This window comes from Myxocyprinus asiaticus, chromosome 7, assembly GCF_019703515.2.
Source record: "Myxocyprinus asiaticus isolate MX2 ecotype Aquarium Trade chromosome 7, UBuf_Myxa_2, whole genome shotgun sequence".
NCBI lineage: Eukaryota > Metazoa > Chordata > Actinopteri > Cypriniformes > Catostomidae > Myxocyprinus > Myxocyprinus asiaticus.
In genome coordinates, this window is record NC_059350.1 from 15,035,700 (window position 1) to 15,047,500 (window position 11,801).

Genomic DNA, 11,801 nt, shown 5'->3' on the forward strand with positions numbered 1-11,801 from the left:
GTTCTCAGTTAAATTTAAAATATTAACTTTGTCTCAGACGTTTTGCCATAAAGCTCCATAGGAGAAATAAAAATGACTGTCTGATGATTGTTGACACAGAGTAAGCATATTGAGCTATTAATTAATGTGGATAGCATTGCTCAGGTAATTTGGTTTTGGTAGAATTTAATGAGAAATGTTTAAGTTCATATTGAAATAGCTCTTATGAGAAGTCTTTTGATCGCAGACCTTGGTATCTTGGCAAATCTGACCACAATTTGAAACATTTTTGGGATGTCTTCTGAAACTCCAGAGCAGGCACATACCAGATCACTGGGGTCTTTTTTTCCAGAAAAAATGTGACCCCCTAAATTGTAGGGGTATTCTCATTTTCAAATTTCTCATCATCTCAATGTTTAATTTAAGTTCTATATTTATTAAATAAACTCAGCAAAAAAAAAAAAAAAAGAAACATCCCTTTTTTCAGGACACTGTATTTTAAAGATAATTTTGTAAAAATCCAAATAACTTTACAGATCTTTATTGTAAAGGGTTTAAACAATGTTTTCCATGCTTGTTCAATGAACCATAAACAATTAATGAACATGCACCTGTGGAACGGTCGTTAAGACACTAACAACTTACAGATGGTAGGCAATTAAGGTCACAGTTATAAAAACTTAGGGTACCAAATAGACCTTTCTCCTGACTCTGAAAAACACCAAAAGAAAGATGCCCAGGGTCCCTGCTCATCTGCGTGAACATGCCTTAGGCATAGTGCATGGAGGCATGAGGACTGCAGATGTGACCAGGGCAATAAATTGCAATGTCCGAACTGTGAGACGCCTAAAACAGCGCTACAGGGAAACAGGAAGGACAACTGATCGTCCTCACAGTGGCAGACCACGTGTAAAAACACCTGCACAGGATCGGTACATCTGAATATCACACCTGCGAGACAGGTACAGGATGGCAACAACAACTGCCTGAGATACACCAGGAATGCACAATGCGTCCATCAGTGCTCAGACTGTCCGCAATAGGCTGAGAGAGGCTGGACTGAGGGGTTGTAGGCCTGTTGTAAGGCAGGTCCTTACTAGACATCACCGGCAACAACGTTGCCTATGGGCACAAACCCACCTTCGCTGGACCAGACAGGACTGGCAAAAAGTGCTCTTCACTGACGAGTCGCAGTTTTGTCTCACCAGGGGTGATGGTCGGAATCGCGTTTATCGTCGAAGGAATGAGCGTTACATCGTGGCCTGCACTCTGGAGCGGGATCAATTTGGAGGTGGAGGGTCCATCATGGTCTGGGGTGGTGTGTCACAGCATCATCGGACTGAGCTTGTTGTCATTGCAGGCAATCTCAACGCTGTGCGTTACAGGGAAGACATCCTCCTCCCTCATGTGGAACCCTTCCTGCAGGCTCATCCTGACATGACCCTCCAGTATGACAATGCCACCAGCCATACTGCTCGTTCTGTGCGTGATTTCCTGCAAGACAGGAATGTCAGTGTTCTGCCATGGCCAGCGAAGAGCCCGGATCTCAATCCCATTGTGCATGTCTGGGACCTGTTGGATCGGAGGGTGAGGGCTAGGATCATTCCCCCCAGAAATATCCAGGAATTTGCAAGTGCCATGGTGGCAGCAAGGGCATGGTCGAGCGTCCGTCTGGGGAGAGAGAAAGCGGTAAGGGCGCTTGCACCTGAGCTAGATTATGTTTAACACCTGTTTCTAATTCCAGTGAGCATGGGGAGAGTGGCATATAAGCAGCCATGCCACCAGCAGAGCAGAGAGAGAGAGTCTGGCACAAGGAAGGCCACGGTGTTCCTGAAGCTGTTGCGTTTAATCTGTTGTGTGTGTGAAGCTGATGTGTTTTAGTGACTATGTGCCTGTGAAGCTGATGTGTTTAAGTGACTATGTGCCTGTGAAGCTGATGAGTTTGTGAAGTTGTAAAACACTGAAGTGGCCGATTAAAAGACTTACCTGAGCCTGGAAAAACTGGCTTCCCTGTGTTCTCCTTCCCTTCTGCTGTGAAGTTCGTTACAGTGGGGTAACATCTCACAGCAAGAACTGGCAAATCTGGTGCAGTCCATGAGGAGGAGATTCACTGCAGAACTTAATGCAGCTGGTGGCCACACCAGATACTGACTGTTACTTTTGATTTTGACCCCACCCCCTTTGTTCAGGGACACTTTATTCCATTTCTGGTAGTCACATGTCTGTGAAACTTGTTCAGTTCATGTCTTAGTTGTTGAATTTTTTTGTTCATACAAATATTTACACATGTTAAGTTTGCTGAAAAAAAAGCAGTTGAAAGTGAGAGGACATTTCTTTTTTTGGTGAGTTTATTTGCTTATGGTTCATAAGAGATCATCTGAAAAGTCCACACACTGTGCTAAAACGTCATTGGTATTCATTGCAACTGCCTTGCATTGCTGTGCGATGAGTGTAAAAACCTCACTCCCTTGGCCTCAAGAGGCGCACTAGTGAGTGACACTGGGATCTTTAGCCTCCTCGTTAGTGCACCCACCTCCCATACCAAAGACTCTGGTTCAAATCCTGCTCGGAGCAAGTCAAGCAAGACTGGTTACATATACATAACTTAACCTTTAATTGAATTAATTAATTAATGAATACTTGGATACCTCCAACGTTTTAGAGTTGTGGGTTGAACTTTCAGATGGTCCCTTGCAAGCACTGGTTAATGAAAGCTTCTGGTTATCACGAAACCCGATCTGGATTTGATTTTCTGCTATATTGAATGCACCTGAGCCCAACTCATTAGAGATCGCTCTTATTTGGCAAGTATTCAATATAAAATATATTTTGAATGAGTATCTGTCGGGTTTTCATTTCTGGAACAACATACAGTACACATTTATGTTATTTATAATTAGGTATTTTTTTTCCCACTGTCTTTAATTTTGTGTTTTGCAATGAACAATGCAGAAACAAGACAAATGTAGTGCAACAAGTTTGGCAAAACAAACAATAAAGTGACTCTGATGAACAGCATGCAGGAACAGATGTAAATAAACAGGTATGAAGGAACAGCAGCTAGCATTATACACCTGCAGTTAAATTTATTATGAATATACTTCAAAATATAACATAGAACCCTTATAAACCACCCCACTAAAGCCCAAATAAATGCCTTACCTGAAGTGTGAAAGGCCCTTATACACCAAGATCACCACATCAACGCACTTCAACATAATCATATACAGATTAATATTGGCACTGTTGGGTCCAGGATAGGGATGGGCATTTGGTCATTTTCTCTACTCGAGTATTCTGACTAATTACTCATCAAGTACTCGAGGGGCAATGACATGTACATAACTGTATATATAATAACAACATGTCTGACAAACATATTTGGCTGCTGCATTGAGTCTTGTTGTTCAAGTGTATCGTATTTTCATTATTATAGGCTGTTATAAAATAATCTGTAACAAAACGTACAAAAGACAGAATAATCAAAATGCATCATATTTTGTCATTATGTGAAGATTTGCTGCCCAACTTAGTGAAAGAATGTGCACAACACATGTCTGTCTATTTTTCCTTCAGGTTACCGTAGTGATCTTAGTAAGTGCACATCAGTTTTTTAGTGACTGTCTGAACCGTCTATTTTCAAATTGCGGTTGGCTTAACAGGAGACGCCATACCCATTGTATTTTTAATATGCATGTTAAGTTGAAGTTCAGTTTTGAAGACCCTGCATTCTGTTCCATTGAGCTGCACTCTGTCTAGCTGTTTGAAACACTTGCAGCGCATTGAGTGCACTGCTACACGCCTGGTGTGTGTGTGTGTCTTCCCAAGTGTTCGTTCATGTGGTGGAAGCCGTGATGCTCCATATTGTTGTTGCTGTGTTGATTCATGAAGCGTTCCATTCAACTCAGAGAGTTGGTATTTCCACCTTTCAACTGGAGAAAGTACAATGAAATGACACTTTATGTCAGACTTCTAACTTGGGAACTTGTGTGGAAATCTTTAACTCCCATTTTGTCGAGATGCAGGTGAGTGTTACTTCACGCAAACATGTCGGCGCTCAGGGCAGGGAGATTTACAACCAGTGACAAACATTCACTTTTATTAAATAATATCCATTAACGAGTCAATGTTCTTACATTAAATTATAATAAAACAAGTTTAGAAAACATTTTGCAGAGACAGGTGTTCAAAACACGGTTAATTACACTCTCTTTTGATGATAGTAACGATAGCATAGCAGCATCGAATATCAGTTTGGTTGCTATGAGAAATCTCTGACAATCAATTTGACATCACTCAAAATCAATGTAATCAATCTCAAAATTAAAAATAAGCTCCCTCTTTGACACGTTTGTGTTTAGTTGTCAGGTAATTGTCACTGAATTTCGAATTAAGTGAGAAGTCACAGCATGCATGATCACCATCGATCATCATTTTCATGATCGATCATTGCTGCCACGTCCGAGTACTCGTGCCCATCCCCAGTCCAGGCGCAAGAATAAAAAAAGTTGAAAAAAGAGAGAAAAGTTGCAGGGTTGATCCTGCTTCTCTTGCATATGAAATGCAAGAGAAGCACTAAATAGGTTACAGGGAAGATAACAAACAAAACATCCTCTTTATAAACACCAATTCAATCAAATACTTAACACGTGGTGCACCAATCACAAGGGAGAGGCACATATGTGCTCAATAATGGAGAATTGAACTTAATATTAGCAACTGCATTCTCTAAAAAGAGGCGCAAACCAAGCACGCTCAATAAGGAATGTGCATAGGCACTGACAGACATAATAATGATTAAAAAAACATATTAAAGCTATCTTGATGGTCACTTATAATTACGATGTATGCAACTTTTTAAGTAATTGAGATACATACATTAAAAAAATTAATTTGTTACACTTGACCATTTAAAATGAAGTATTGAATTTTAAAATGTGCTTACAAATTCTTAAAACAATCTAAAAGGAAATGGTGACCATTTACAAGAACTGTACAGTACATGCTGATTATAGCCTATCGCTTAAATTCTAATCTAAAATCTTGATGTAGCCTATCATTCATTTACCCAAGAATTTTACTGCATTTGTCATTCTCAGGGCTGTCTTTAGGGCGGTGCAACCAGTGTGGTCACACCAGGCCCCGCGCTTCGGGGGGCCCCGCTGTGATCGGTCCTACCGCCCCCAACCCCTAGTGCAACCAGTGCGGTTCCCCCGGAGATCACTACTGATGGGGAGATCATTATTGCGGGGGGCCCTGGCCTGCGAACACTACTGATGGGTCAGGAAAGCTCTCCTCCATCAACCCCAACCCCCTGTCTAACGGGAAAAGGCCCCGTGCATTCAACAACGCCATATGCCATGCCTTTACTAGCAACAGGCCTGGTCATTCTAAAGAACAGCATGGCTTAAAGTTTGTGGGTAAAACCAGAATGTTAGGGGGTATTGACTAATCGAAAAAATTTTCATGAGCCTGTTTGTTTATATATTTTAAAATTCAAATTATAAACCTTTTTCTCAACTTTGGTGAATCTTTGGTTGTCTTTAAAAAATTGGATGTCCGCTAATATTAAAACAGCAAATTATGTTTTATACGTGTATTGAGGACATTTAAGATATAATACAATTGCCCCCCTACAAGCACACCCAGCCCCACCCTGGCTCCCACAGTCAAAATGGTCTAGATCCACCCCTGATGGAGCCCCTTAGAGGACAGGGCTGGAATGTTTTTTTTTCTGAAATAGTTTTGCGTGTCCTACGTTGTTGGTTAGTTGTTCGATTTTCAATTTGGTGTAGATTTCAGCATTCGATAACTGTTCCGAATGTATTATTCCGAGCATAATTCTGTAGCAGCTGATGGCATAGCTGTTCAGACTTGTTCCGAGCTGTTTGGTGATGGTCCAGCTCTCACAGCCATATAGCAGAATTGAGAGACAAGCTTGAAGCGACCATTGATCCTAGATACTTGAAGTTGTTGACCCAGGTGATTTGTTCTCCATGCTGGTCTGTCAGTTTGTTCAGGCTAACACATTCCTGGTTGGTGTAGGCTTCACTCTTCTTGATGTTGATTATGAGTCCAGCTTCTCTTGCTAGTTTCGCCATGAGATTCAATGCTGCCTGAGCTCTTTCGAGAATGTCTTCTAAGAGAACGATGCCATCGGCAAAATCAAGCTCGAAATTGGCGATAAAGCCTTTAGCTTTTAGTTTTTTCGTGTGCTGTTCTTCAGCTCTTTTGAGGACATAGTCCATCACAAAGATAAATAGGAAGGGAGCAAGCATGTCACCTTGTTGTAAGCCAGTTTTTACAGCTGTTGTAGAGGGTTTGTATTGCTCGTACGATCTTGCCAGGAATTCCATAATGTCGCTGAATATAGCAGACCTCTTGATTGAGTCGAATACTTTCTTGTAATCAATGAATACTGCATATAGATTTTTTGTCGTTGGCCCCTTCGATTAGGCATCTTAATATGTGGACTTGATCGGTGCAGCTGTGTCCTCTTCGGAAACCGGTTTGGTTCACAGTTAGAACCTTGTCAATAGGTTCCCTAAAACTATTTAAGAGGAATATGTTGTTCACTTTGGCTGCCATCGATGTGAGACTTATACTCCGGTAGTTTGTTTATTGGGATAATTCACCTTTCTTCGGTAGTGGGACAAACAGGACTGTTGTGAATTGTCTCTGGGCCATTTCCGTTTCGTATACGAAATTACAAATCTTGCAAAGCCATTCATTGTAAAACCATAATGATAATACAGGAAAACAAATACTATGGTGATATAAATCATAATTTTGTGGGTATCATGGTTTTAATATACAAATACTATAGTCTACAGCAGGGTTTCCCAATTAGTGTTTTACCAAGGGCCAAATTCTGTCAACAGTACAAAGTCAAGGGCCACCGCCGTTGATGTAATGACAACTTTTTGGTGCTGCTGCTATTATTATTATTATTATTAATATTGTTGTTTTTATTATTAAAAGAGTCACGCATAAATATTCAGATTTCTTTTGTTCTTTTTCTCAGTATTAGTAGCCAGTTTTATTTATTAAAACAATTATAAACATTTTGTTTGCATACAGATACACAAAACTACACAACTTTGCCTGCTGAAAAAAAAAAAAAAAAAAAAGAAAAACTTTAATCTGGATCTCCATGTCCTCCATGTGTTCCTGCTTTTCTCCAAACAGGATCTACTCCCTGCACTTTCCCTAACTGCAAATTCAATTATTAGACCTATTAGCATTACTATTGTTCTTAAGGATAAAATGACATTGTATTGCAATAATTTAAATAAAGAAAACACCATGAGCCAATGTTTTCTTATAAATAATTTTTTAATATTAGGCTATGCATCATATTTCTTTCTGTACTATGCTATTCTTAATGTGCACTATTCCACATGTATTTGTATCACGGTACCTTGTGTTATATTATCCAGGCATTAATACAGACATAAAGAGAATTTGGCTTTGGGAGTCCGTTCAGAATTTACTCGTAGCAAAACACATGCGCAAATATAAATAGAATGTATATTTATGCAACAGCGCTCTTTATTCATCTCACTTGCATAAAAACACAGATTATATACTCCTCAGAATGCATCAACACCATGGAAAGAATTGAATGAAATAGTTATGCCAAATTAGATATAGAAATGCTTTAACAACGTTCAATATATTAATCTCTATAACTGACAGCTGGGCACGGCAGAAGACTGGTATAAATGTTTGTAGAACAGCAACAGCACCGCTTACTGTACAGGGGTGAAATTGTTTTTCAGATGTATTTTTTACGTACTCTCTGTGTGTGTGGGTGTATAGACCTTTCATCGGAAGTTTGTCTCGCAAAATCATCACGGATGTGGTGTGAGCAGGCCTTTTTATCGCGGGCCAAACATTTGCCTCTCGCAGGCTACCTATTGAGGAACCCTGGTCTACAGCAACTATGGTTTTACTATAGCAATGTTGTAGACTGTCACTGTAGTTTAGTTTTTGGTGGAAATCATGGTTTTACTATAGTAGGCTATTATTGTAGGAACCATGACTGTTGTGGGCTAACGCCCTTATTTTCTTTTGCGGAAACCATGGTTTTACTATAGTCATATTGTGATAATTATGAAAAGTAAGTTTAGTAACCTTTTTCCAGAAACCATGGTTCCCTTATGACTCAGTACACTTGACATTGCATGCTAATGCATATGGGGAGTTGTCCTTCCATACGACGTAGTTGAGACGTCTCTACAATAACGCTAATATTCTAATATTGGCTATGGTGTTTGAGCTCTGCCCTTTTAGGCACAATGCTGCCTGCTATAAAAGCAGGTGCACAAACACCATTCCTCAGAATTTCCTTCCTTCAAGACAGCAATTAATCTCTCATCTAGAAGCCCTCTACTACTTCGCCATTAACTACACGAGTCAGCAGGTGGAATCTTCACGGCAACGAGAAGACTCTCCGCTCCCCTGCAGTGCTCCGGCGAACATCACTCCACCGCTTGACGCTTTGCTGGTGAAAGGGCCACTTCAGCATCCTGATTTCCTACAGCACTTCGGCAGGTGTTGTGTATCCTTACAAAGCAATTGTATATTGTGTGAAATATAAATATATATTTATTTATATATTTATATATCTAAAAGAGTCACTTGCATGTTCGCGTCTTTTTAAAGATGTCATTTCGTAAGTGTTCCTTGTCAGACCAGCATGAGAGCTGCATTGAGAGCTGCATTCTCTGTCTGGGCCGCGCCCACACAGAGTCAGCTCTCATTGAGACAGACTGCCCTCAGTGCGAGGGCATGAATCTCAAGGGGCTTCGCTCACGAATCACCCTTGTTCTGAGGGACCAAGCTGGTTCAGCACTCCACGCGATAGCGGTGCTCCAGGTCTTTCAAGCCAAACTCCTCAAGCAAATGGACAAGCAAGGCTACGATCCAGAGACATTCAAAGACTCTGCACTGCTACGGATTTAGCGCTGCGTGGCACGAAAGTCACTGCGCAGGCCATTGGCAAGTCAATGGGCAACCTGGTAGTTCTGGATCATCACATCTGGCTGACCCTCACAGACATGCGTGACAAGGAAAAAGCAGCTGTGTTGGCGGCTATGTGGATAAGTTTGCCTAGCTTTACGTCACAACTCAGCAACAATCACATGCTATGAGACATTTTATGCTGAAACTGAGTAACGTTTCACAGCCGGCTCACTTCTGCTCTGTTTCGAGCCAGTGCCTGGCCAAAAGCCCCATGTCCACTGCCTCAGCGCTGCCACCTGCCACCGCCGAGCCACCGGTGAGGCCACACAAGCCGTGGCCCAAACGGAAGCAGCCGTATCAGCGAACAAGCCCCCCTACGCAGCAAAAGCGCTCCTGATGTGCACAGCCCTTTGAAGCGGAATGCAGAGCTCGCTGTTCCCTCCGGGTTGGCTCAGAAGAAGGCTAGATTGGAGACACACAACACTGTTCCCCATCACTGCTGGTTGTCGGGAAAGGAATATTGCTGTTCACAATATTGTTCAAAATGTTGTTTCTGTGTCTCACATTTGTATGAATGCAATAAAAAATGCAATAAATGCTAAAAAGAATGCAGCGCTCGCTACACATGCACGAGATGCTCTCACATTAAACTCAATAAAGAGCTCTTTTCCTCTTAAAGCCCACACATTGTGCACAACCGCTTCCCACTGGCGAGCGGCGCATTATATCATACAATGAACAAACCAAATTACCCTCTGTTCCATTACGCAGATGCATGGTGAACCCATACATGTATTTTCAGATTGGGTGCTAAAAACGATTGAACATGGTGTAGCGTGGAGGAGGGCGGGCCTGGGCCGGAATGACGCACGCCCGGACCCCAAACATATGAGGTGAGCGAGGGATAAAGGCGACCGCAGATGGCAGTTCGAGAGAGAGAGAGAACTACAGGCAGCTGCCCTGTATATATTTATGTTTGTGTGTTTTTGTTTAAGTTTATCATTAAACTTTATTTATATTGTCAAGCTGGTTCTCGCCTCCTCCTTTCCCTTATAACCACTTTACACATGGGTATACAATCCAATTTGCCATTCTGTCTTCCAAGGTTCCATCCGATGACGCGCCAGTGTTAAGAGCCGAAATACACAATCTCATCGCGAAAAACGCGATAGAGGTTGTTCCAAATTGTCAAACCCAAAAAGGGTTTTACAGCCAATATTTTCTTGTCCCAAAGAAAGATGGCGCGCTTCGGCCAATCTTAGATCTGAGACATTTGAATCGCGCACTTGCAAAACGGCCATTCAAAATGATTACTCAGAAAAAGATCTTATCACACGTCTGACCAAACGATTGGTTTGCGTCGATAGATCTGAAAGATACGTACTTTCATGTCCGAATTGTGCAACATCACAGGATGTTTTTGAGATTCACATTCAAGGGAATGGCATATAAATTCAAAGTCCTACCCTTTGCGCTGTCTCTGGCTCCTCGCATGTTCACAAAGTGCATCGATGTGTTTCTCGCCCATCTGGAACTGAGCAGTGTACGCATTTTGAACTACATCGACTATTGGCTGTTACTGGCCCAATCAGAGGCTCTGTTATGCCAGCACAGAGACTTACTGCTTCAGCATCTAAACAGCTTGGGCCTCAATGTCAACTGGGCAAAGAGCAAGCTCTCCCCCAGCCAACACATCTCCTTTTTTGGAGCCCGCCTCGACTCTGTGAGCGGGCACGTGCACCTCACGAGCGAGCGCGTTCAGGCCATTCGACAGTGTCTGTCTCCGTTCAAACTGGGGAGAACACTTCCACTGAAGCTGTTTCAAAAAGCATTGGGGTTTATGTCAGTGGCATCCGTGGTCATTCCATTCAGTGCTGGCTCAAGCTCTGTATGCTGTGACATGCTTGGTGCCACGGGCACATGCGCATCACTATATCTTGCCGCTGTATAGCTGCTCTAGCAACTTGGACAGCTCCTGCCTTTTACCAGCGAGGTGTCACACTGGAGCAGATTGTCAGGCGGAAAGTAGTGACTGCGGATGCTTCCTACACAGCTTGGGGGGTGGTGTGCGATGGACACCCGGCTTCCGGCACCTGGACAGGTGCGAGGAGGGTGTGGCACATCAACCGCCAAGAGCTTTCGGCTGTATTCCTAACCTTGAAGACTTTTCAGTCAGAAATAGTGAACTTTCATGTTCTGATTCGCTCAGACAGCATGGCGGAATTCATTCACCACCATTGATGAGACTGACGCATCACCTCCTCCTGTGGAGTGAGCGTCATCTCCTTTCCCTGAGAGTGAAATATGTCCCAGGCCATCTGAATTACGTTGCGGACCTATTGTCACACCAAGGAGTGATATCAGGCGAATGGAGACTTCAACCTCAAACTGTCCTGAGGATTTGGGAAATATTGTGCAAAGCAGAAATCAATCTATTTGCCTCATGCAATGGCCCACAAATTGCTGGCGAAACGCAAATATGCGTTTCCCCTGTTGTGCCTAATTCACTCTGTCATATGCAAAGTCTGAGAGGACAAGGAAACAATTCTATTGGTTTCGCCAAAATGGCCCAATCAGCCATGGTTTCTGGAAATGATAGAGATGTTATACAGCTCGCCATGGGAAATACCGCTGAGGAGGGATCTCCTCTCTCAGGCGCAAGGCACACTCTGGCATCCCCAGCCCAAGCTGTGGAACCTACATGTGTGGCCCCTGAATGGATCACGCTAAATGTGCCAGAACTGACACATTCAGTCATGAACACCATTTTATAGACCAGAGCGCCGTCCACGAGATGCCTCTATGCGCTAAAATGGAATATGTTCACTGATTGGTGTCATTCATATGGCAAAGAC